Source organism: Phasianus colchicus, chromosome 4 (genome assembly GCF_987193195.1).
Source record: "Phasianus colchicus chromosome 4, bPhaCol1.hap1.1, whole genome shotgun sequence".
NCBI lineage: Eukaryota > Metazoa > Chordata > Aves > Galliformes > Phasianidae > Phasianus > Phasianus colchicus.
This window is the reverse complement of record NC_143439.1, coordinates 36,566,012-36,592,296: the sequence shown is the minus strand read 5'-3', so window position 1 is coordinate 36,592,296 and position 26,285 is coordinate 36,566,012. Positions and strand designations below refer to the sequence as shown.

At 41.7% G+C, this 26,285-nt stretch overlaps 1 protein-coding gene and 1 long non-coding RNA gene across 8 annotated transcripts in view; one reads left to right on the top strand and one right to left on the bottom strand.

Moving 5' to 3' along the window:
* The window catches only part of LOC116231249 (bifunctional heparan sulfate N-deacetylase/N-sulfotransferase 3), a 283,982-nt gene that overhangs the window by 190,112 nt on the left and 67,585 nt on the right, over nucleotides 1-26,285 (top strand). For 3 of the 7 annotated variants that reach the window (XR_016466077.1, XR_016466076.1, XM_031596910.2), the window contains exon 1: nucleotides 20,876-21,009. The exons of 1 other annotated variant lie outside the window; for it this stretch is intronic. The gene's annotated coding sequence lies outside the window, so the exon portion shown is untranslated. Of the gene's footprint in view, nucleotides 1-20,875; nucleotides 21,010-21,303; nucleotides 21,441-24,551; nucleotides 24,625-26,285 lie in introns of those variants that run through there. 3 more of the 7 variants (XR_016466078.1, XR_004167420.2, XR_016466080.1) reach the window with 3 other exon arrangements.
* Nucleotides 19,902-20,677, bottom strand: LOC149918181 (uncharacterized). Its single transcript, XR_016466423.1, has 2 exons — nucleotides 20,229-20,677; nucleotides 19,902-20,134 (listed from the first exon to the last, which is right to left on the bottom strand). It is a non-coding gene; the product is annotated as an uncharacterized LOC149918181 (long non-coding RNA).

Genomic DNA, 26,285 nt, shown 5'->3' with positions numbered 1-26,285 from the left:
GCCTCTAGGATGAAATGCCTAGCTCTGAGATAAAAAAAAAAACAAAAAACGTGTAGAAATGACCATATGTATAAAGCATCACATTTATCATCTCAGTGATGTCTGTAGCTTGTATTCCTTTCTCTTTTTCTTCTTTACACATCCAATGCAATTTAGAGAAACCATATGCACTCACTCAGAGCCCACTCCAACATGCTAACAAGTTGAAAAGACAGAACTGTACACTGTGCAACAAAGGAAGCCTCATAGTACACATATTTACTTCATGAATTCTAGAACTCTGTGTGTGGCAGGGATGCACAAAGATATTGAACAAAAATAAAGCTGGTATTTCCTAAACCTCTATATGTTGACCTTAACTCTGATTTCTATATCTAAGAATCAAAGTACCATCTGTTTTACAATCTGTTTTATATCTGATGTAGAATGAACATCCTTTTCTCTGTACTAACAATGCAAAGATAAATATCTTTTATACTTTCAAAGCAGTTAGTTAACTTGCTTAGAAGAAGCAGGAGTATTTTCACAGCCACATTCCCAGGTATACTCACCTGAGTCTCACAGACTTTCCCCAAAAAGAATGACATGAAATTAATTAATTGTAAGGCCAGATATATATGAGCAAGAACAAAGACTCTCTAAACACGCATTGTAATAATGCCATGGGGCTTTGTAGTAATCTCATTTTGTTGGGTTATTTTTTTGCAGTGCTTTTTTTCTTCTGTATAGGTCAAATATCAACCAAAAAGAAAACACTGCTCCATTTCAAGTTATGTAAATAATTGTGGTTAATAGAGGAACAATGAAACTATTTATTTTTCATAGAACTGAAAGAAAAATAGTCAACAGCTATAAAACAAATTAGATTCACTAAACTCTTCTCCTTAATTCTTCAAAGCTAGGAGTGAATAGGATTTTTAGATAGTTTTGATTTAGAAAAAAAAGCAACCCAAAATCCTTTCTGAATATAATTTGGTCTGGATGCTTCTGCATACAGTGAATTGAAACTAAGGAAGAGCTTCATTAGCATCACGACATATACTTGTGCCTGAGTTCCATAATTCTTTCAGAATTGACAAAAGAAAAGACATGCTCTTTGGTCACAGGGATAGAAAATTAATTGAGTTTTCTTTGGAAATGACTGCAAGCTTTTCTGAAATGAGTGTGGGGATGTTTTTTTTTTTTTTAACTTAGCTTCTGAATTATTTCCAGCTCCGGCATAGTCTAAAAGTTACAGACCAAGAACACTGAATGAAGCAGAGCAGAGAATTTGTTTTTGAATGTGAGTTTAGCACTTTTGGTACTTACTTGGCCTCAGCACCATAGACTGCTTTTAAACCAAAGCAACTTGTGAAATTCAAAAGTTGCCAATGTTGGCTAATGCTGTTAAACTGGTACATCAGAAGCCCACTCACTCAGTCATACCTGGAAGCACAGAGGCTGTATGACTGCTTACATATATTCAAAATGTCTAAATTCAACTATGAGTTGGAAACACTCATTTTTTTAATCATATCAATTACCAGTGGAGCAAATGGTTTTGTAGCAAAAGACTTCTAAGCAGTATATTCCTACACAATCAGGAATAAATAAACTACAGGAAGCACCACAGGTGTTATCCTCTAAAAACACAAGTAGAGAAAGAAAGGAAAAGTTTTATGTTTTTTTAGGGTACAACCCTACAGTAATTAATGCAGCAATATTGTCATTAAAATTAGCAAAGGTTTTGCCTCATTGAGTAGTGCCTACAGGTGCAAGATAGTATAAGAAAAAGTAACTGACATATGGGAGAAATAATTTGTTCTCAAGCAAGTCAAACAGTTATCTCACCAATGATTTCTGAGAATCTGTACGAATAGAGTTTAATGCAGGAAGAATGCCACCACAGCAAACGTAGGGTAAAATGCATTGCTTTCACAGAATCACAGGTTGGGAGGGACCTCTGGATCCATCTGCTCCTTCCCCACTCCAGAAGGGCCACACAGAGCAGGCTGCCCAGACCTCTGTCCAGGGAACTTCTGAAGATCTCCTGGAGGATTCCACAATATCTCTGGGTGCTTCAGTGCCTGCACAGCACAGTGGTTCCTGGTCATCAGAGGGAACCTCTTGTGTTCCAATTTGTTCTCATTGTCTCTTGTCCTGGCACTAGACACAACTGAAAAAGAGCCTGGTTCCATCTTCTTTGTACCTTCCCTTCAGATACATATTGTTGTAAAAGTAATGTCTCCTATTTGTTTACAGGGAAACTGCTACAGATACAAATAGCACAGTAACACTATTTAACAGAGCAAATTCTCAGCTACAAAACACTGTTTTTCAACATGGTCACCACCATTAGCTGTGCATTCTTGCCAGGATGAACAAGAGCCTGCATGCTGTGCTTATAAAAATCTGCGACAGCAGAGGTGATCCACTGCTTTTGTTGCCACTGCTGAGCAACCCACACACCACCCACAGCCTCATGGTGCTCACATGCACTGTTTGGTCTCCATAAATGTTCAGCAAGCATCAGTGAATGTCAGTGGGTGTCATTTTTCCTACATGGAGGAATTCAGAGACCTACTATGGCTTGCTTTGGGCATTCTGATTTTGCTTGCTATTTCTGCTTTTCTGTGAAGTCTGATTTGGCCCATCAGTTGGGAGTGGAACAGAGGTGCAGAATCCAATAGGTCAACAAGGTTTCTACCTACCCATCTTATAAGGTAATGTCTTAAATGCATGGATATGCATATTAGATCATTTCCTGTTCTCTTAAATTCCCCCAAACTCCATTCATATATAATTATGTCTCAGACAAGGTAATTTGTTTTGTCAAAGGTCTGAAGAAGTTGGTGGGCTGAACATGATAAGATGAACCATAGCAATATTCCCAACCAGCATATTTTTATTCTATCTCTTACGGCTCTCAAGGGTCATTATGAATTCCCTCATTCAGTAATTTCAGGATTACCTACTGAAATATTTTCACTGAATCTATCCCAGCAGTACAATCTACTTTCAATGAACAGACCCAGTATCACCAGATCTCTCCTATTCTGAGCTTTGCTTACTTTTATCACTTTATGACCCTTTACATCTGCATCCAGGAATCATATTTTTGGGTCTTACTGCCTGCATAGAAATGGAAAGTGTAGCAATTTACCCTACTACTTGGAAATCCCACAAAAGGAATCAGTATTTTCTTGTAGAGGTAAAAGAAATTTTGCAGTAACCTGGACACAGACTCTGCTTATTCTCAAGAAAATCTCTTCCAGGATTTCTCTTGCTAGGCAAGATATTGATAGTGAGCTTTTAAGACTGAACTTCAGTCTCATAGTCTGACTGGAGTACAGGAAATACGTTGTTATGCAGGAATATTTGGATAAGTCTTATCGGATATCTTCTCGGCCACTTCATATACTAGGGAGTCCTTTATTATGTAATAAATTGTGTGAAAGCTGGAAAAAAAAAAAAAAAGAATGAGAAAAGTTCAGGGAACTTTTTTGAAAACTAGAGAGTAGTGTTAGGAAGTTAGCTCTTTATCTGGAACAGCAACATGAAAACTTTGTGAAACAGATGGGTGCTGAAGCACCTGATGCTTCTATTAGCTTTCATTAAGGCAGGTGCAAGAAGCTAACAAAGAAACTACTATAAATAGTGGAGAAGAACTGTGTGTCATGAAGCACACAGAAGGGACATTTTTGAAGGAATGCCTTATACCAGTAACACTGTTGTCTTGTATGAAAGAAGAGATTGTGTATTTTTTGGTGAAGAATGTAGGGAGTCCTTGATTTCAGTCATGAGAGGCTGGCTGGTAAGTCATATATCCACATTAGGTCCTTAATACGTATATCTTGGCTCATAACCTGAAAAGAGTGTCCAAGTGCATTGATTTCTGGGCAAGACCAAGACGAGAATGGTATGTGTTGGCCATTACAAAGGGAAAACCAGACAGTTTAAAGCACTAAATGTGTTTGAAAGGGAATATTTTTCACTGCTTACAGGGATAGTAGTATTTGGGGAGCTGGCCAAAGCCAGGTGTGTTTTCATGCTGGATATGCAGACAGGTTCTTTTAAAACCATACAGCATACAGGTGTTCCTGCACAAACAGCACCTGCTGACTGAGAAGCTTTCTTCTCAGACCTCCATTTCATTTGTATGTGTTAATTTGGATAATCTGGCTATTTTCTCTGGAAAATAGCATTGCATTTTTTATGGTGAAGGGTTCTGAATGACAGATTGCATAACCAAAAGTTGGCAATAAAAGTATGCATGGAGGTCACTGTGAGATTGGTTGTGTATGCAACTTGGTCTTAGTTCAGTGTTAGCTCCCAAGTGCTCTTGCTGGTAGTTTTGATTTGGAAAGGAAGAAATAGTATCAGACACTTTGACTTTAAGAACTCATTATTCTGAGGCTCTTTTGCTTCATGTCCCTTTTTTTGTATTTTACATTTTCCATCCTGTCTACACATATCAAACTGTAGCACTGTCAATTGGAACAGGACCTAGAATAAAGCTGTGTTCTTATTGACCTTGAGCATCAAATGATCACTGAACACCCAGTGTAGAGCCCATACAAAGTTTCAGTAAAGCCAGGACCCCAGCTAATTATCAGAGCACCTCTCCCTTTTGTGCAAAATAAAAGTACAAGTGGCCGTTCAGAAAACATGCAATTACAAAAACCAGAAGAAAAGAGATCACTTGTGAAATCCTCCTGCTTTTGATCAGCAGTTGAAGAAATGAATCAGACTGAACAGGCAGTACAATTTAAACACCTATTTTGACCACAGCCATTTGAACATGAGGTGACAGGAGGGTTAATGTGTTTTAACTTCTCCTAGCACTCCTGTAAGAATGCTATTTAAGCCATCAATTTAATTCAGAAGAAACTGAGTGCTCAATATGGTGATAATTTCCCAAATCTTGAATAAGTATTGGATTTTTTCTTTTTTGTTTCTATAAAGCACTTTTAAGGATTGAGCTCTTGGTAACTGCCTGATTTCAAAATGTACAAGTAAAGCTATAAAAAGATACATATTCTGCCTGCCATAATAAAATTAATACTGCATTTTACTAACTCTTGACTTGATTTAAAATTTCTATTGCCACCTGTTATGTAAAGTTGGATTTCTGTTCTGGTGGGAAGTGTACTGTAAATGGTGCGTCTAATTCAAAAAAGAAAAATGAAAAGCTTACACAGACAACAGCACGAACAAGTGAATACCTCAAAGTTCAATTAAGACTGAAAGAAAAAATGCTGCACCAGGGAATATCTGCTGCAAAATACAAGGGGAATTTTCAGTGCAGTCTACTGCACAGTAGTCATATAACTTCTTCAGAGAATACCGGGGTTGTCATCACACTCACAAGACTGCATTGAGAATGCAGCCTTTTGATTATATGGACAAACACTGTTGTTTTGATTTAAAGAGGTAGGCAAAAGGATGCAATTCCTTTTTTTTTTTTTTTTTTTTTTTAAATGAAGATCTGTATAACAAGGTGCCTCAAGGGCATAGTTACTCTCAAAGAACTTCTTTGCTTTCAGAGCTAATATTTTCAGCTGGCTTGTGTCCACACCAACTGGAAATCACCACCATCTGAAACCTGTTCCTACATTTCCTGGCACACAAAAAATCCTCTTAAGTCAGTGGTAGCTTTGTATGCATAAGGAATTTATAATAAACCTCTTGTAATTGCTATTCATTGGCAATTGTGAAGTGAGAATTCCCAGATCAGTTCTGAGAAGATGCCTTTGGCAGGGAAAATAACCAGCACCACCACAGCTAGTTTTATCTGGTATCGTAGCTGGGACGCAGGTAGCTACCCACTTGCAGCTAGCTGTGACCCTATAATCATGAAGTATTGCCTCTTGCAAATTAAGCTGTACAGGTTTTCCTCATCACTATTCCAGTAACTGTAAAGTGAGACATGAGAAAAGATTCAATTGCTAAAAATCTTGACTTTCATAAGCATTGTATACATTAAAAAAAAAAAAAAAAAAAAAAAAAGACAGCCAAGTAAGAACATGAAAAATCTCAACAAAACCATTTTTCTGTTTGGTGAAGGGAAATTCTTCACTAGCCTCAGGCAATCAATTTCATAGGTAGTCAGAAACATGTTAGTCTCAAAGCCTCTTTAAAGCACTGGTCACCACTGGACAGCTTTAGTAGTCCAACACTGTCTGTGTTTTAAGTATCTTTCATAGTGATTAATATTAGCACATTACAACGTTAGGAGAATATCCATAAGCATCACTGCCTGGAGTTTTTCTGTGTACAGGCTGCTATTTTTTGAAAGAAGTTTTAAAACTCCAGGCAGGTACCTGGTTTTGTCTGCCTTGCCAGGCTGCAGTATGTCCTTTTGTCCTTTCCTGATGCTGTTCTCTAATAGAGCTTTGTATCATACTGTTGATCCACCATCTGTCTGTGGGACTATTTATATTACATACACGGCTGCTATCAGTGTAGGTGGTTTTGACTTCTTAGGTTTGACCGAGGTGGTTCTTTGCCTTCTATCTGAATATAATGAGTCACTATTCCACTCTGGGGAGCACAATATGTGCCAAGGGTGACAAGCCAGGATACTTTTCCATAACACAAGCACTGCATCAACCTCTTCCTCCACTGGCATTTCAGTCTCTGCTTTGCTCCTGGACCACCACTGTATCTCTCTCTTGCTCTTCTCCTCAGTTCTTGGCTGGTAAATAGAGAATGCCTAGTAAGTATTTCTCAGATGGGTGTGCACACACACAATAACAACAACAATATCTCCAAATCTCATTGGAAAGTATTCATGGAAATTTCAAAACTATGGCTAAGTATTGAGCCCGAGAACTAAGAGGTAAAGGGACATTCCTCATTACTTTGCTAGTTTTAGAAAAATTCTAGAAATGCTTATATAAAAAATCACTCCATTAAGAACTGTAGTGCAGCTTGTCTCACATGGATACTGTGCTATGTTACTTTCGGAAAAAGGAGCTGGAAGATCTGTCTTACTCAGTATCTACATGGGTACGAAGTAAGATACTGTGGGAGGATACATTAATTTTTGAGTTTGATCACTTCATATACAAAACTGAAGAGAATGAAGGGAGAAGGGAAAAAAAATGATCTTGCCTGTTGTTAGTTTACTTCTTTGTTGGTTTGACTAAGTTAATACACCTATCACAGAATCACAGAATCACAGAATCACAGAATGGCCTGGGTTGGAAAGGACCTCAAGGATCATGAATCTCCAACCCCCCCACCACATGCAGGGCCACCAACCTCCCCATTTAATACTAGACCACGCTGCCCAGGGCCCCATCCAATCTGGCCATGAACAGCTCCAGGGATGGGACATCCACAACCTCTCTGGGCAGCTGTTCCAGTACCTCACCACTCCCTCTGTAAAGAACTTCCCCCTGACATCCAACCTAAATCTTCCTTCCCTCAACTTAAAACCATTTCCCCTCGTCCTGCTGTTATCTACCCTTTCAAAGAGTTGATTCCCCTCCTGTTTGTAGGCTCCCTTTAGGTACTGAAAGGCTGCAATGAGGTCATCCTGCAGCCTTCTCTTCTCCAGGCTGAACAAGCCCAGCTCCCTCAGCCTGTTTTCATAGGGGAAGTACTCCAGTCCCCTGATCATCTTTGTGGCTCTCCTCTGGACCCTCTCCAACAGCTCTCTGTCTTTCTTATATTGGGGGCTCCAGACCTGGACGCAGTACTCCAGATGGGGCCTCACAAGAGCAGAGTAGAGGGGGACAATCACCTCCTTGTCCCTGCTGGCCACCCTCTTCTGATGGAACCCAGGATACCATTTGCTTTCTGAGCTGCAAGAGCACACTGCTGGCTCTTGTTAAGTTTTTCATCCATCAAGGCCTCCAAGTCCTTCTCTACAGGGCTACTCTCAAGGTTTGCTCCTCCTAGTCTGTATAAATGCCTGGGATTCCTTTGGCCCAAGTGCAAAACCTTGCACTGTGCTGTGTTGAACCTCATTAGATTCACCCGGGCCCAACTTTCAAGTCTGTTGAAGCCCCTCTGAATGGCATTCCTTTCACTGTGTCAACCACACCACTGAGTTCAGCGCAAACTTCATTTTTTTCTTACCAAATCTACAGTATTAACAACATGTACTTTTTAAAATGCAGTTTTTCTATAAGAAAAATCATCAGTTATATACAATATCTGCACATATGACTTCTCACAAGATGCGAACTCTAGACTTTCTGACAAAGGTCAACAAAGCTAAATTATTGCTCTGTATCTAAATTGCCAGACTTGTCTGTGAAAAGTGACTACAAAGGCAGAAATCATTGTGTATGTAGTAATGATGGTGGGAAAGAGGGAGAGGGTTAATTCTTTTGCTTAATTAACATCAGCAGCAGCTGGCAGATATTGGGAAGTGACATCTGTCATAGAACGCAGCAGCAGCATCATTTGTAACGGATACAAAGAGAGCTGTATCTTGCAGCTATGGTAGTCTGCTGGTTGTGGAACCTATTTCAGCACTCCTTCGGGGCCACATGTAGTGTGCATTTCACAGTAGTGATCACCAAGTGGAAAACAGCAATAGCATGCTAAAACACTTTTGCAGAAGACATGAGATTGAGCACTAAAAATCTACGAAGATGGATTTTTCAGATGAGTGTGTCCCTGTCCAGCACTGCAATTCATCTTCATTTAATGCAGTAAAAAGCACGGTCAGGCATGCATAAATCATTCCTTGTTTGTTCTATTTCTACTGTACGTGTGTGGGATTAGAGAGCTTTGAACACTGTTCATAGAGAGAAAATACAGCAGAGTTAAGATACGGAAAGAAGGAGAATCTTCCTGTGCTACAGGTACAATATGCACATCCACCAGTGTGCAACAGGACTAAGCTTAAGATGGCAAATAGTGTCTAGAAGATCAAAAAGACTACTTCTAGCCAATTTATTTGTTTAAAAACAGTGCCCTGTATTAACTGAGTGGACCTAGTATTTATAGGGTAGTGCACTTCAGTGCAAAATATCTTACACAAAAATGTGTTGAGGTGGAAGCTCATCGGTAGGAATTGGAACCCTTGAACCTTTGGATGAAAAGCTTAACATGAGACAGCAGTGTGCTCTTGCAGCTCAGAAAGCAAATGGTATCCTGGGTTCCATCAGAAGAGGGTGGCCAGCAGGGACAAGGAGGTGATTGTCCCCCTCTACTCTGCTCTTGTGAGGCCCCATCTGGAGTACTGCGTCCAGGTCTGGAGCCCCCAATATAAGAAAGACAGAGAGCTGTTGGAGAGGGTCCAGAGGAGAGCCACGAAGATGATCAGGGGACTGGAGTACTTCCCCTATGAAAACAGGCTGAGGGAGCTGGGCTTGTTCAGCCTGGAGAAGAGAAGGCTGCAGGATGACCTCATTGCAGCCTTTCAGTACCTAAAGGGAGCCTACAAACAGGAGGGGAATCAACTCTTTGAAAGGGTAGATAACAGCAGGACGAGGGGAAATGGTTTTAAGTTGAGGGAAGGAAGATTTAGGTTGGATGTCGGGGAAGTTCTTTACAGAGGGAGTGGTGAGGTACTGGAACAGGCTGCCCAGAGAGGTTGTGGATGCCCCATCCCTGGAGCTGTTCATGGCCAGATTGGATGGGGCCCTGGGCAGCGTGGTCTAGTATTAAATGGGGAGGTTGGTGGCCCTGCATGTGGCGGGGGGGGTTGGAGATTCATGATCCTTGAGGTCCTTTCCAACCCAGGCCATTCTGTGATTCTGTGATTCTGTGATTCCTCTGACTCTGCCACTCAGTCATTGTGAACTTGAGCTTTTTATTCAAAACCAGTAGGCCTCAGGTTTCCTGTGTTCCTTGTGGCATTTAATAGATAGGTCCATCTTAAAAACGATGAGGTATTTTGCCCTTTTGACCTAGCTGAATACTACATCAGGAGAAAAATTCCAAGGGTAAATGCTAGCATGATATTATTCATCTGAAACTTGAAGGAGACCAATAGACTGAGTATTTAGGTTCAGGATACCCTCAAGCTTTATCAGCATCCCTATGGCTACAGCAAACCACTGTTTTTAAGATTGAAACTCTTTTGACTGAGTAGGGAATCTGTCCCATCCACTGAGTGGAATGATAAACAGAGGGGTTCAGTAATTGCCCTCAAAATATCCAAACTGGAGAGATGCACAATTACAAGCACTTCCAGTGGTTCTACTCCATCTGTTTGTTACACTGCAAAATTATGACATAACTCCCGCAGTAGCCTACGGACATTCAGTTGGAGAATGTTATATTGATACTAAAAGAATTATAAAACTTCTGTATCTGATTTATAAGGAAAGTAAATGAAAGGGAGGAGAGAGGGAGGGAAAGTCAATAGCCAGGGTGAGATTTATCACAGTGCAATATAACTGACATCTTCCAAAGCCAAGGTTTGCTAGTCAGATAGCACAGATATCACAGTGGAGACTAACAGATGCTAAATTTACATTTGTATAAATTGGCATATAAATGTTGACAGTACTTCTGTTTATTTTTTAGAGCATACTATCACAAAGTACATTTTGTCTTTTTTCATATGATAGCCTTGCTGATATCAATATTATGATAGTTCTGTATAATATAACATGTAATTTTGTTTTTAACATTTCTACCTTATTTATCTCTGGCTTCTCTGGAGAAAGAAAAAGAGGAAAAAAAAAATAAGGGAAGGGAAAGCAGAAAAATAAGAGAAAGTAAGAAGGAAAGCAGGAAAAGAAAGGAAAAGCAAAGAAAATTGGAAAATTGAATTCTCCCCCTTAGTATCTGTCAAAGATCCTTACTTATTTGCAGCCACCTAGAAAAGGTAACTGTTAACTTCAAACCATGGAGATGGTGTGCTTGTAGAAAAGGGAAAAAAAAAAAGGCGGAGGGGAGGGGGGGAGATGGTGGAGGATGACCTGGGGAGCAAGGAACAATTCTTCAAAGAGACAGAGATTCTCAGCAGTGAGGATGTAGTTACTTTGCTGATGTCCCTTTCACTGGCAGAACTATATGATGGCTGCCTCACATATAGCTCATATCTGAGCTGTGCTTTGCTCACACCATTAGCAAATGGCATGCCTAGAGCACAAAGAAACGCACATGCTCCGTGTGATCACATTGCAGCAGTACAGGCCTGGCTTTGGTAATCTAGCCCTTCTGGAGTGCCTCTTGAAAAGAAGAGGTTTTGAGAATTAATCAGGGCTTTCACTCTAGTGGGAGAGTGACACTTTAGGAAGCACAAGATTTGTAAGTAGCTTGCTATTTTTGTTTGAATTTGTTCTTTATTTGATAGCGATTCATTTTCATGGAAGGGGTAGATTATCTCCCATGTATTCACAGCCCTCACAGTGCTACTATGTTGGTGGGTCATGCAGAGCAATCCAGCCCTACAGCAGCTGTAATCAAAGCCCAGCTTTTATTTTACTGCAAAAGCCAGGGATGCAGCATGCCACCCTGAATGTGCTTCAGCTCACTGCACCCATGGGAAGTGACATTAGCCTCCTTACACAACCCATAGTTACTTATAATTCCCCTACTGGAGTAGCAGAATTATTTGTATTCTCATTGTAGTGCTGCAAGCTGTGATTCCCTGCACAGGCATATATGACTGAGGCATTGCAAGAGAGGAGGGGAGGAGCTGGCTCAGCTGAATTCAGTCCTCTGAATCTGAAGTCATAAAAAATCCACTCCTATGGGTGCAGTTAAGTGTATACATGGTTATTTTGCAGGATCAAGACTTTAAAAAACAGTGTTGCAGAACACAGTGTAGTATTACAGAATCAGAGTGACGTTGTGGTACAACAGAGATACTGGTTGTGCTCCCTCTGCCGAATTGAAGGGTGATAGTAATATTACTCTTAGTGTATCTATATCATGTAAAATAAGTGTGACCCTTCTGTACTGGCAGCTAAGCTCCATCGCATTTGTCTCTTACTCCCCCTCCTCAAAGGAACAAAGGGAGAGAATACAATAAAAAGGGGTCAAGGGTTGCAGTAAGGGCAAGGACCAATTACCTCCCCAGTTACTATCACAGGCAAAACAGACCTAACCGAGGGAGATGATATAATTTAGTGCCTATTACTAGCAGACTAGAGCAGTGAGACACTAAAAGCAAACTAAAAATACCTTTCCTCCCCCCTTCCCCTCCCCACATCGACTTCTACTTCTCCCCCCCAAGCAGCACAGGGGAGCAGACAATGGGGGCGTCAGTCTGGTCATAATGCTTCATCTGTGCTACCCCTTCACAGTCACTCTTTGACCCTGCTCCAGTGTGGGCTCCTCTCCATGACTGCGTGTGGACATGTGCTCCACATGGTGCCCATGGGCTGCAGGGGGACAGCCTGCTCAACCATGGGCCTCTCCTGGGCTGCAGGGAGCTTCAGTTCTGTGCCTGGAGCACCACCTGCCCTCCTTCTGCACTGCCCATGGTGCCTGGAGTGCTGCTTTTCTCCCATATCTCACTTCCCTCTCCCAGCAGCTGTTGTGCAGCAGTTTTTTCCCTTTTTTTTCTCCCAGAACACACCCAGTGTCACTCACGGCTCAGCTCTGGCAGCCATGGAGCCCTTCTGGAGAAGGAAGAGCAGGCTTTGATCTGACATGGGGCAGTGCTGGGCCCTGTGCACAGAGGTCGCACCTTCAGCACCTGACTACAAAAACCTTGCCACATAAACCCAATACAACTTCATGGGCAAAGAGTGGGCAGTGAACCTTATCTGGATTTTGTATATCCACTTACTTCTGTAGCTCCTTAGCTCTCTGTGTGTCCATGTCCAGAACAATTTCTGATCTAAGACAAGGCAAGATGCACAAGGGGTGTGGTACATTTGGGTAAATAAAATTAAATGGTTAAATCTGACAGTTAGGCCATACCACAGCATCATTTTCTAGGCAAAGCCCCTAGTAAAAATCATAGAGAATTGCATACAATATTCGTGGCATCATTAAGTGCTATAATTCACTGCTATGATATGGCCACCAGCTGCTAGTGTAAATCTACTACAATTTCTTCTCTAGAACAACACAAATTGGAAGGCAGAACTCATTGTCACAGGAACCACCTTTTTCCCTATATTTACAGTGCAGCACTAATAATAATACGAAATTTCAGTGTTTAATTTTAATCTTCAGTATTTCTGGGTTAGCATTTACCTTTAAGGTAACTTAACTTTTTGCATGTAATTATGGTCTCTGGATCTTGGGAAATAATTATTTCTCTTGAGTCTTCTGAGTGGAATAAAATAGTCTTATTAGCCTGTAACCTTTTTAAAATCCTTCTCCTATATGGTATTCATGTGATATCACATGTTACAATATAGGATAATAACCTGGCTGATATGTGCTATCATGAATATCCTTAGTTGATGAACAGGGTAATTAAGATCTCTTTGCATGGTGCACGATTACATATGGTCAGCTTATTAGTGTAATTCATTATGATTAAATTTAAATAATACTACAAACATTACTACAAAAATTACTACAAAAATAAAAGCTCTACCAGCATAACTGAAATTTTAATCCATTGCATATTTTTTCAAGAACTGAAAAATTAATAAGCAGAAAAATACTCACTTTTTTCCCAAAAATATACAGTTTTCTCACTCTCTTTTTTTCTTTACCCATTGCCTTCAGGTACAGGCAGAAAACTAGTATATTTCCCCCGAGGGAAACATCTAGTGTTCCAGAATGCAAGCTTTCATTAAAAAATTATGATTTGGAATGTGATGTTCAAATTAATGTGAATAGAATGCAGGTGCTCTCCTTTACTAGTGCCTGCACACAGCCTGAAACAATCGATGTGACAAACAAAGCAGCTGATGGAAACTTCAGATGTCAAAGATGAGGATTTATTGTCAGTGTTCTAGTTGTTGTTGATGCCAGCATAAATAAAAAATATAGAGTCATTGATTGATAAGTTGCTCTTAAGTCATCAAATCCAATCTACTAGCCTTACAAATAATGTCCTGCAATATCTCAAGTTCTGTCTTCAGTTTAGCTACAGTTTTTGCCCTCGCTGTTCATAGAATGAGTCTCCTTCATTCTAATGATGTGAAACCTTCCTATTTCCAGCCTGTGTATACAGTTTTTACACAATTATTTTTATGCCAGAAGTCTTTTTTGTCTTTTCTACCTTCCCCTCAGGTGCAGCAGCTACATGACCTCTCAGCCTTCACTTTGCCTGTTGCAAGACAGACTGCATATTGCCCTGCTCATAGAGTTCTTCTCTCCACTTCTTCCACTTTGAATTACTCTTTGTAAACTTCTAATAGCATTCCAGATCAGAACTTATTGCAGCATTATACAATACCATCAACACTTTAAGTATTACCATCTTTTTTCCTCTGCAAGCAATACTGCGATATTTTCTAATTTTTCACAGACACATCACTTTGGCAGTTGATAGACATTCTCTGACTTTGACTAGTACCCATGTCCTTTCTCACCTCAGTGATTTCCACTTGATGAGCTCCCAGTTTATAGCAGACATTCATGTCATTGATCCTGCAGTGCGTTACCTTGCATTCTGAATAACTTCCAAGTCCTGTGCAAACTCCTCTGTTTATAGCTCTTTGTTTGCTGCCTCCAAGGGCATAGGGAAGCCAGGCTGTGTTTAAGGTGTTGCACATTCAAGGAACAGAGAAGGCAAAAGGTATTTATTTGTATAGAAAAAAAGGGAAGGTCATGCGGAAGTTGAAGGCGTTGGTGAAGGATGCTTCTTTTCTTAAAACAAAATAAGCTAAATTAGTCTTGGTCTCAGAGTTACAGTTGGAACTCTGATGGAAAGATGAAATTATGAAGATTTTTCCAGCTGACTGTAAATGACATTCAGCTTTTGGAAGAGTTCAGATTATTGTTGGACTAATGTATATACCAAGCTGGATATATCAATTTGATTCTTTTTCTCCTTTGCAAAATAAAACTTTTTTGGGTGGACTTCTCTTTTTCCATTTTTAGAGCAATAATGGAAGTTCTCCTTAGCCCAGAGTATGTCCTGTTTTATTGCATACCCTAAAGTGAGTTTTAGCAGAAGATTTAATTATGTATTACTAAAAAAGAGCAAAGATGCTTCAGAATGTTGGTCCTGCTTCTAGCAACTTGCTGTCTCTGTAATTCTCTTCCATCCTCATTATCTCTTTCTTCTATACAATTTCAATATTACTAAAAAGTTTTCAATCAAGTTGACATATATTCAAAACAGCTAACTTAAATTAGTACATTCTGAATTTGTGCTGCATTTTTTTAATACTTATTAGCTTGAAGACTATGAATATGATATAATGGGAAGGAAAAGTCTTTCTTCTCTCTTCATGAGCAAATTTCCTGGAAAATTGTGACAGAAATTGCTCAGTCTTCCTCATTAATGAATCTCTCTTACACTTTACATGGCATGTGACTTGAGCAGTTAGTGATGTTTTTGCAGCTCAGAGCAAAAATACCTAATGATTTTTTGAGCATCTTAAATTCCAAAGCTGGCCATTTGATCATTCTACAAAGATGGCAATTGTTTCCATACCCCGATTAAAACGGAACACAACATGTTCATAACAATATTTTATTCTAAGCCCTGAGATGGAAATGCCTTTCTACTGCCAAGTAGTCGTCACCCACGGCATGTAATTAGCAACTTGCCTTCAACTACTTTGAAAGATATTACTACAGTGTATGCAAACAGTAGGATTTCTTTCAGGGCAAGGGCTTGAAAATGAAATAGAAGTGATAGATATATTTTCCATCTGAAAGCTTGTGATATTTCAGAGAAATTGCATAAGCATGGCTGGTTTCCTATGTTGTTTGCTTTATTCACTTCACTAATGAAGGATGCTGGAATGATACAGAGAAATGTAGTAAGATTATTAACTTGAACTGTGTTGTGTTTTTTTTCCTGCAAGACAACCTCTTAGTCAATTACATTTTTGCCCACTTATGTTATTGAAATCTCAGACCACGTTTTTTTCATTTCATTATATGGATACAACTTGCAAACAAAGCCTTTTCCAGTTTCATTAAGGGGAGAAATTAGGTCTTTTCATTTTAACATTTTAACAGCCATTTGCTGGCTTCAGATATCTATTATAAAGCAGCGTGATAAGATTTAGTGATCTGAACTCAGCCCTGAGTCAAGAACTTCTGACTTCTAATCATAACCTTCATGAGTCACCACCTGATCTTGGATAATTTCATGGCCTAATCTTCTGTGTCAGATGAGTACAGCAATACCAATATCAGTGCCCAAGACAAAAACACCCTTTAAGGACTCTTTAATATTTGCATAGTATTTAAAAATAAATAGCTTAAGTATTGTTAAGATTGTGTATTTATTAAATTTGTTTCTAGTTTCTGATGAATCCAATGAGCATTATGAATCCAGAGTTACATTTTGGCTAGTAGAACTCATAAGAGCACACACACACACACACACACACAAAAAAAAAAAAAAAAAAAAAAAAAAAACCTAATAACAGACAATTACCTGGGTGGTTTTTCTTTTCAGATATCTTGCAGATATCTCCAGATATCTCGCAAACAAAAATAACACAATCAATAATTAATGTTTGGCTAAAAGATGTATTGAATCTTTGAAATGACAAGACTGGATAAAATGTTTTTTTATTAATTGAAAACTGTTTTTACTATATATAACTCCTCAACTAATAATCTTTCTCTGGCTTATGAAATGATGGCCAAAGTAATCATTCTGCCTATCTTATAAATACGAATTTGTGGTGGGAGTTGTAGTAATGGCCACTGTAACAAACACACATTTTCCACTGATATCAGCAGGACTCAGAGGGATCAGGAGTTCTTTTGCAGAGTTAGAATCATCCAATTGTCAGAATCATTTCTGAGAGTAAGACCACCAGACAAGATAGGGCTCAGTTCTCTGAGAAAGAAAGGAAGAAAGAAATATTTCTGATTATAGAAGAGGAAGCACTGTGGGAAGATTTTATTTTGAAGAAAAATGTGACTGAGAGCATCTGCGTAGAGGACAGCAGTAAGTCAAAAAGCTGAGGATATCACTAGAGATGGTAGGCCAACTCTTTTTTAAGTTTTTTGTTGCTTCTTAGGAGATGACTAAAAACCCAAACTGAGATAACTAAAAAGCCAAACTGAGATGGGACTTTTGCTGGAATTCCTCAAATACATTTTTAAATTATTTTTATCTCCTACCATAATATTAAAAGAAAAGTGTGTGTGATTGGAATGACCAATTTCCTTGTCTGTGGAAGCATGCCCATATATCTAAGTGTACGTATTAGGACATAAGTAGTCCACAGTGCTGCCAGAACATGATGCAATTTGTATAGATAGGAATTAATTAAGGTATAATTTTCAAAGTAATTAGCTTGAAAATGGTCAATTTACCAGAAACAGGGCAGATATTCAGACTAAGGATTAAAAGCCAAATACTGAAAAGCATTTATATGCTTAGTTCAGTGGGAGACTGAAGAGTTGCATGTACAAAGCATTTTATTTTTCCTGAGTTCAGTTAATTCATGTTGAATTAACTGTGTTTGTATATATTGAAGGCACCCATTCATGGAGTACATGGGAATTCATAGTTTAATGCATATGGTATGTCTGCAGTGACCTCATCTGCTCATTCGGCTGAGAGATGAGCTGACAGGAACCCCCTTTAGGTCAACACGGAGAAGTACAAAGTTCTGTGTGGGGAAGAGGGCACACCAGGGACACTTGTAGGAGCCAGACCACAGTTTTGCATGGAAGGACCTGGGGGTCCTCATGGGATTCAGGCTAAATATGGGCTAGCAACATGGTCTTCCTGCAAAGAAGGCTAATGATATCCTGTGCTGCATTACAGAAAGTATTGCCACCAGACCAAGGGAGGTGATCCTTCCCATCTACTTGGCACTGGTGAGGTCACACTTAAGTGCTGAATCCAGTTATGGGCTCCCCATATAGTACAAGAGAGATATGGACATACTGGGCAGAGTCCAATGAAGGGCCAAAAAAACAGTGAAAAAATTAGAGAATCTTTCCTGTGAGGAAAGGCTGAGAGAACCAGAACTCTTCAGCCTACAGATGGGAAGGCTGATGGGAGCATTTCTCATTGTGTATAAATACCTGAAGGAAGAGTGCAAATAATACAGAGACAGACTCTACACCTGTGCCCAGGGCCAGGACAAGAGGCAGGTGGCACAAACCACCTGTTTCCTCTGAACATCAGAAAACATTTTTTTCTTGTGCAAGTGCCAGTACTCTGGCACAGGCTGCCCAGAGAGACTGTGGAGTCTCTTCTTGGGAGATACTCAGAAGCTAACTGGACATGAGCTTTAGCACTTTGCTCTGTGTGGCCCTGCTGGAGTTGGATCAGATGTCTCCTCCAACCTCAGCCATTCTGTGATCTGTAGTGTTGGTCTAGATCCTAGCATCTTGAATGCTACAATTGGTTTGGAACAATAATCCAAAATGAGGTAAGTATTTCACTTGGCAGATTCTCTGAGGCATGGAACAGAGGAGCTTGCTTCAATGTCTATTGCTTGCTGCATACAGACACAAGTTAGTATGTATGTTTGTGAGCCAGAATACAGTCTCTTGCATTGGTAACAGCAGCACAGAGCTTGCCTTAGTTCAAGGCACAGGTATTCAGCGCAGACTAGCATGTCTGAATACACCTCTTTTTGGTGTACAGTTCAGGTGCTCATCTGTTTCTCTCCCAGCCATCTTCTTGTCTGAATTAGCTACTCAGTCACTTGCATGCACTGTTCAGTTCTGGAGTGATGCACATCAGGCATGACCTCAGATCCTTACATACTGCTATGATGATGCTGTTTGAAGTAGCACTCCATGGTAATGCAACATCACTTTACAGTTTTGTTTGTGAGGAACTTGGAGCTGGGCAGAAAACTTGGCCAGAAGCATACTCAGCATCGTATTAAAGATGCATTCCTGAAAGAGTGGCTACGACGTCATGCCCAGTTCACACTGCAATGACAGCTCAAGAGCAAAAACTGAAAGCAGCACCAAGAAGGAAGCTATTAATATTCCTGCCAGAAGTGCTCTGTGCTACAGTTGCTGACTTGCAGTGCCAAAGCCCTCATCTGGGAAATGTCTAGCACATCCCTGTGAGCATCCAGGTGCTTATGAGGACAAGCCCTATGTAACACTCCTCCATCCATGTTGGCCAGCGCTAACTTAAAAAACTTAAAGCTAACTTGAAAACAGCACCAGCTACTCAGAATAGTTGGAGGGAATTGGTACGCATTTGTGAGTTTGAAGTCACATCCAAGAATTTCAGTCATTTCTGGCTATCTTCCACCTTATACCTCACTGCACATTGTAGGAAAAATCCTTCATAATAGGGAAGTCTCCAGACAAGACTGTGTCCGGATATTCACACTGTAGCGAATCTTAATGTGAGAGAAAATCCCTTGGTGGAATATGGAGAGGGCAATAGGATTTTGGACGGACACTGTTCTGTGGATTAATAATCTTGTGCAGAGTAAGCTCTCGTGCATATAAGCAATCCTCTGCACATAAGGGCCTGGGACTTTACATTGTTTGTTAAAGCAAGAGCAATAAGGGATTAGATCATCTCCTTTTTGTGTGTGTGTGTGTGTGTGTGTGTGTGCGCTTTCAGTGTAATGGAAATTTTAACTGAAACTCTGGCTTCGCAAACTTCTGATGTTTAGAAGACATTAGAATTTGTCCCTTTATGGCGTGTCACAAGAATAAAAAGGAGAAAGAACAGGAGAAAGCAGTTAATCACCATCTCTCTGAATCAAGAACTGTAAATTCTGCTGATGTCTGGAGAAGGAATCTTCACAAGACTTTGGCTCTTTTCCTTGCAGTTTCTGTCTGGAGTCATAATGAGACAGACTAGGGCAGACAACTGCTGTGATTGAGTTAATGCAGTGCATTGACTCATCAGCTGTTAGGTGAGCCAACAGCCACCACATGATAATGAATTACTTAGATCAAGAGGGTACATGCAACATTAATACATTTTACTTGCAATATCCAGAAGCCAGCGCTATTGTGCAGACGGGAAACCCACAGCAACGGGACAGGCTCAGGGATGAGATCTGCACGGATGGGGCTGAGGCTGCAAACGCATGGCCCAGTATTCTTTGTCTTCAGAAAAAGTAGTTGTCCTTACAGAATTCACAAGATTTTGCACCGCACCTATAACAAAGCAGAAGATGACTCTGTCCCAAACCTGCAGAAAAAACCCAAATCATTTGGAGTTAAATTTTGAGAGAAGGGGCTAAATTTACAATTTGAACAGCAGAGAATGCAAATTAAGTACTGACCAAAGATGCATTTTAGTTACAGTCACAGATCTGATTTCACTTATGCCCAAACACACGCCTCCAGAATGTCCTCAGAAGAATCGGGGCACGGTACTGCAGGCCATATACCGTGTTCTCGTTCATCCCCTTCTATATGCCGTGCAGCCGGCGGTAGGCTGCGTGCCTTCGCTATGGAAGCAAACACCCACACTTCATTTAGTACGGAAGAAACTCCGAGAGACTTTGCTGGTGTTTTGCTCGGGGTCACGCCGGCTCCGCCCGGCGACCGAGGTGCGGCAGGTGCCGGCGGCCCGCAGTCCCGCGGCTCTCTCAGGGCAGACGGAGCGACAGCAGGGCTTGTTCCGCCCAGCCCTTCCCTCCAGCGCCGGGTCCGGCACGGAGCTCTCGCACGGCGCCTCGCAGGCACGCGGGCGGCCGCGGGCCCCGACGGGACGGAGGCGCGAGGCAGCGGCCCGCGGGCGGGCGGCGGACAACCCGCCCTTCGCCGGTGAGCGCGGAGCGCGGCCCCTCCTCCGGAGGGCGAGGCTGAGGAGGGGCGGCGGCGGCGGCCCCGCCCGGCGCTCGCACCCCCGGGCGGCTCAGCCCCGCCGCACCTCCCCGCGGGCGGGCCGCGGTCGGGGCGGTGCCGCTCTCCCCGCGGCCGGGCGCAGCCCGGCGGAGCCGGCAGCTCCCCACGCCCGCCGCGGGGACGGGAACGGCGGCAGAGAGCGGAGGAGCGGAGAGGAACGGAGCCCGCAGGCGAGTCCCGGGGCGGCGGCATGGCGGCGGAGCGCGGCTGGAGGTAACGGCCGCGGCGTGCGTCTCCTCCGGCGGGACTGGAACCCCCGGCTCCAGGCTGCGGGCGGTGCGCGGTTGCTGCTTCCTTTCAGAGCCCCGCCGCTCCCCGAAAAGTTGTGCGGTGCCGCCCGGGGCAGCCCGCCCGGCGCTGGGGTGCCTCGGCGCCTCCCGGGCGGCTTCGGGTCGCTCCGTCCCTCGGCATCTGCGTGCCGGCTGTGGTACCCAGCGCGGCCCTTCCGCCGCGTTCGTTTTTGGTTTTTTTTTCCTCCCGTATCCCCGGCTGCTTCTGTGCGACGCTGTTGCCCTCTGGTGTCTGCGGGCGGCCGGCCGGGCGGCAAACTCGGTCGTCGCCGGGAAGAAGCCGTTAATGACTTCAGGTGGTGACAGCTGCTGGAATTCCCAAAGTCCCGTGAGGACATTGCGGCCGATCCGACCGTAAGTACACAGCAACACGAGGCCTTTGGGAAATGGCAGAAAAGTCTTTTGCGTTTTCATTCGCTACTTTTCGCTCGGTAACTTCGTTTTCTGGGTTGATTTCTTGATTGGTTCGTGTGGCTTTGCCTTTTTCTTTATGAAAACGGCAAGCGGAGAAGACGGCGTTCTTTTGGCCGTCGGCGTTCTCCTCGGGTGTCGGGGCGGGAAGCGAGCCCTGCCGTTGCGCTGTCACACCGCCCGCTGCGGGGAAACGGCGAGAGTGGGACGGGCGGGGACGAGGGGACGTGCCACGCGTTGGCCTTAGGGGCAGTTCGCGGGCAGGTCGTGACGTTCCTACTTTGTAACGTTCGTCTGCTTGCTGGAAACAGGTTTTGTCTTAGAAAAACGGCATGAGACATAAGGTGTTCTAAGATGTGCTGGCAGAAAGTCTTGTATGGAGATAAAGTAGCAATTTGAAGAGCAAAACTGACTTTTGCACTGTATGGAAGTCTCTCTCTTAAATACTGAATAGTTGTTATTTTAAAATACTTCTTTATTAACAAATTCTGATGCGTGAGTTCCTGCCCTGTCAGGTTCTGTGGCACTGCATACGGCAGTGCAGCATCGAGGTAAGGATAGCTGAGATATGATAGCAGCCGAAAACTGCTTGCACCAAGAACTCAAAAAAAGCGTGTCTATCTGCCAGAATGTTTGTTCTGCTTTTTTGTTTGGTTTGGTTTTTTTTTGTTTGTTTGTTTAAAGATACCTGAGAAATGTGCTTTACCTGAGTATTGGAGGGCTTACAAGCTTTGTTAGGCAATACAGAAGAGTCTCGATGCCTTCCCTGGGCTGTTTGTGTCTCATAGCACCATCTTTTCCAGCTGAAAATGGCTCCTTAATATCCAATCATAAGACCTCATTCTCAACCTGCTTACGAGGTTATTGTGCTTAACTTCTGAGTTATTGCTGCTTGAATACTAAAGTCAGTAGAGTGAAGTACAGGTACTTTGGTATGTGGAGACCAGTTTCATATTTTCATAATTGGTCTTTAAAAATCTGACCACTAGTGCCCATGCCAGATGGGGTTATTTCCAGTGCCCTTTTCTGCTTTTTGTCTGTCAATCTTATATCCAAGAATTATATTTTAGTAACAGTGATACAGTGAGTGAGAATGTTTCCTGAAGGTTATATTTTGTAGTAGCTGTCCAAAGCAGGATTTTCTGCTCAAAGCAATTAAAGAGCGTTCTAATCACCATAAGCTGGAATGCCCATATCAATGTGCTGAACAATATGCCTGTTCTTGATGTAGGACTCATCCCTCATTCAAGCCATGAGGAGCGTGTTGTTACTGCTGCTGAGCAGCCAGTTTGGTAAAGAACAGGCACAGAACGTAACGATGAGGGTTATCACAGGAGGCAGATGGAAAAATATGTATAGGTATTGCAAAGCAAACAGATGTAATAACTGAACAAAACTGTTGGCTAATGAATCCTGAACTCACAGCGCTTTGTGATTGGGAGGATTTTCTTTACCCTGAAACAGTTTGTGAGGGTTTTTGTTTTACCTTTGTATATAAATGTGACACAACTTCGTTGCTACTAAGCAGAGGTCACAATATATAGTTGCCTTTGCATGGGTCTGAGGTAAAATTAAACCAGATTTTCATATTGGGCTTTAAAAAAGTTAAATTGAGAGCATTTTCTCTTTTGCTTTTGGTTATTTTTGCTTAGCCTATTAATCTTGATAGTTTTAAATATACTGAGATAAGGCACGTTTCTCTTAGTTTTAAGTCATATTGATATTCATGACACAACTTCAACAGATGAATATTTGAAGTATAAGACTTAAAGCAGTTTTCCGTGTTTGTCTTTATGTGGATACCTGTAGTAGGACGGCAAGAACTATGTTTCTTTAGAGCTCCTTAGTCCAGAAAACAGGCTGTTTTTGCTGTGCAGACAAGGCAGTCGTACAAAGCCTGTGCTGCAGTGTGTGCTGGGCATGCTGTGGAAGTCGTAGTGCAGAAATCTGCCAGTGAGGGCACGGTGTTCACAGTGTTGCTATGGCACTCACACAGCACAGGTCCTCACACTCTGTGCATCAGTCTGATCCCGAGAATGGGGCTCCTCACCAAGCGCAAAGTCTTTGGTGAAGTTGCTTTCGTATTATGTTAGTTTTACTGCTGGGAAATAAATAAATAAATAAATATGCTATCTGATTTTGTGCTCTCTGTGCTCACTAGAGAACACCTCTACACCTCATTAATAGGTGAAATCCCCAGCCAGCTTTGTCTCGAATATTTGCAATAGGGTCATTGTGCTGAAATGATTTATAGGAGCCAGGATTGCAGTCATTTGTAGTTAGCAGAGTAATAAACTCCAGACAGCTACAAATGGTAGGAACTCACCAGAGCCATGTGGCTTCATCACGGTGTTTGTTCTGTCATCAGTTTTATCTTATTAGTGAATTTGGAGAAAAGGGAAAACATGAAGTGCAAAATCTGTATTCTAATACCTCTCTTTCATTCTGGCTGGCAGAAGGTACCCAACGACTGTGACTGCCCAGCAGCATGTGTGACAATTGTAAATCTAGTTAATAAGGTGATATTTGTTTCCTTTCCCCATAAGATTTTGGTGAGAACTCATCTGATGCTGCAGAAATCACTTCTGCAGTAGAAGAGAGTGATATTGAGCTTTGCTGCATTGAGAATAAAATGCAAAATTTCTTTCCATGACTCAGCTTTCTCACAGCAAGATCTTGTCATGCATAGCGAGTCCACAAGTTAAAAAGAAACTTCTAAATATTAGACGTATTTTCAAGTAATTTCTATCACTAATCTTCACACTAAGGTGATATTTTGATATCGAATGCCTGGGGCAAAGTAAATAAAAGCCACGGTCTCAATTTTCAGAAGATGGCATAAAAAATGCACAAGTATGTAAGAAGTCAAAAAAATAATTTGAAAATATTGGAGATCAAGCTGTCATGACTTTTTCATTCTTTTATTAAATATTATATTATTTTCTTGTGAAAATAAGATTCCGTAAGGGCAGCCCTGTTCTGAAGTGCCACTTCAGAGAGCTTCTTTGGGGCTGGTATGTTCTAAACAGTGCCCTCTGTCGGTGTGTGCTGTTGGCAGTAATCGTGCAGAAGAACCATTTGTCCTAAAGCTGTGTCTCAGGCTGTGACCAAGTTCACCGAAGTCGTGGTAAGTTGTACAGTATGGGGTGAGTGACGCACCGAGGAGGTCTTCGTACCTCTGTCACAGCCAGTGCATGATGTTTTAGGCTGTAAGAATCCAGTATATTTAGCAAATAGTATTGTTCAGAGTAAAATTAGTCTGTTCCTGTATGAAAACAGCTGTAACTTGTCAAGGCTTTGAAACTGTTCTGATATTATTAAATGTATGTTCCTTTTTTTTCTGTGTTCTTTTGAACTCTTGCCACGCAAAGCAATCTTTAAATAAGCAAAATGTTACATAAGCATCAAGCTGATTCAAGAGAACATGCATTTAAAACTTGTCTTATTCTGTTCATTCCTCTTCCTTCCTCTTTTCAGTGGTGAGGATGCCAGGTCTGGCTGTGGTCCTGCTGGGTCTCAGAGATTTCGTCAGTGTGAAGCCTTACATCTATCTTAGTGTTTCTACCCACTCCTTCTAGCAGCTGCACTCTGTACCTCAGGAGGTACCTGCAGTTAGGAGCTAAGAATAAAATGGCATGGGCTTTCTTGTAGAAAAACACAGCTCTCTAGGCTGGCTCCAGATTTTCTGCTCCATGGAACCACCTTAGGACATCTTTGCTGCAAATATTTCAAGTGCTTCTGCTTCTTCCTTTATTGGCTCTTGAGTTGCAACCCTTCTGTAATATCCTGTTCAAACATCTGTGCCTACAGCTGCTGCACCCAGTCAGCCCTTTCTTGCCATGAATTTGGGTCACTCTGACTTTTTTCCTGCTCCAGGAAAAATTCCTTCAGTATTATCACATTCAGGTGGCAAGATAGGAGCTGAAGCTGGTGAAGAGTGAGACATCAAAATCACACTGCTGGGAGCTTCTAGCTCATCTGACTTGAATGGGGTTCCTGTCATAAAAATAGGAGTACTTCAGGGCTCTGTCAGAGCAGCTTGGGGAAGAAGCAGCAAGCAAGCCTCAAGCAGTATGTTGAATGGTGTCTGACTGCCACTCAGGGAAGCAGTGGTACTTTGGTCAGTTAGAGTTCCGCTTTGCAGGTTCATGTCTCTCTACTCGTTAACCGGACCTGAAGCTCTTTGTAAGGCTGAGTAAGACAGGGTGTGTGGTTTTTTGAAGAAAGGCAGCCATGTGTATAATTATTCCTCAGAATGCAGTAAGCATTCATTTTGGCCACTAAAATTATGAGTTTCTTGGCAGCCAGTCAGCTGCATTGGAAATGCAAAATGAAGGCTGTTTTCACTGAGAATCCTTTGTGCTCGTAACAGAAAATCATCTGTCTGGAAACATGCCTTAAAAATCTAGTTTTACTCATTCAAGTAAAACGAAGCTTCTAGTTTATCATCTGCCTTCCTACCAGTTTATCTTTTCTGCTGTCTAAGGCAATGCACTTGAAGGTAGTGTGACAAAGATCAAATATCTCAATACTTAAAATATTTGAGATCTTCTAAAGGTACTTTCAGATTTACATTGAATATCTGTCCATTCTTAAACTTATTTGCAAATAAATGCCTCCAGTTTCTACAGGCACAAATTATGTTACTTTTGGTTAACGCTGAATAACGTGCCTGTAACGTGAGTAAAAAGGAGAATCCCTTGTCTAAAAGCTATATCTGAGGTTTTGTCCAGCTTCAGGTCTCTTTTGGCCTCTTCAGAAATTCAAGGCCAGGTGCAAGTCCACTGA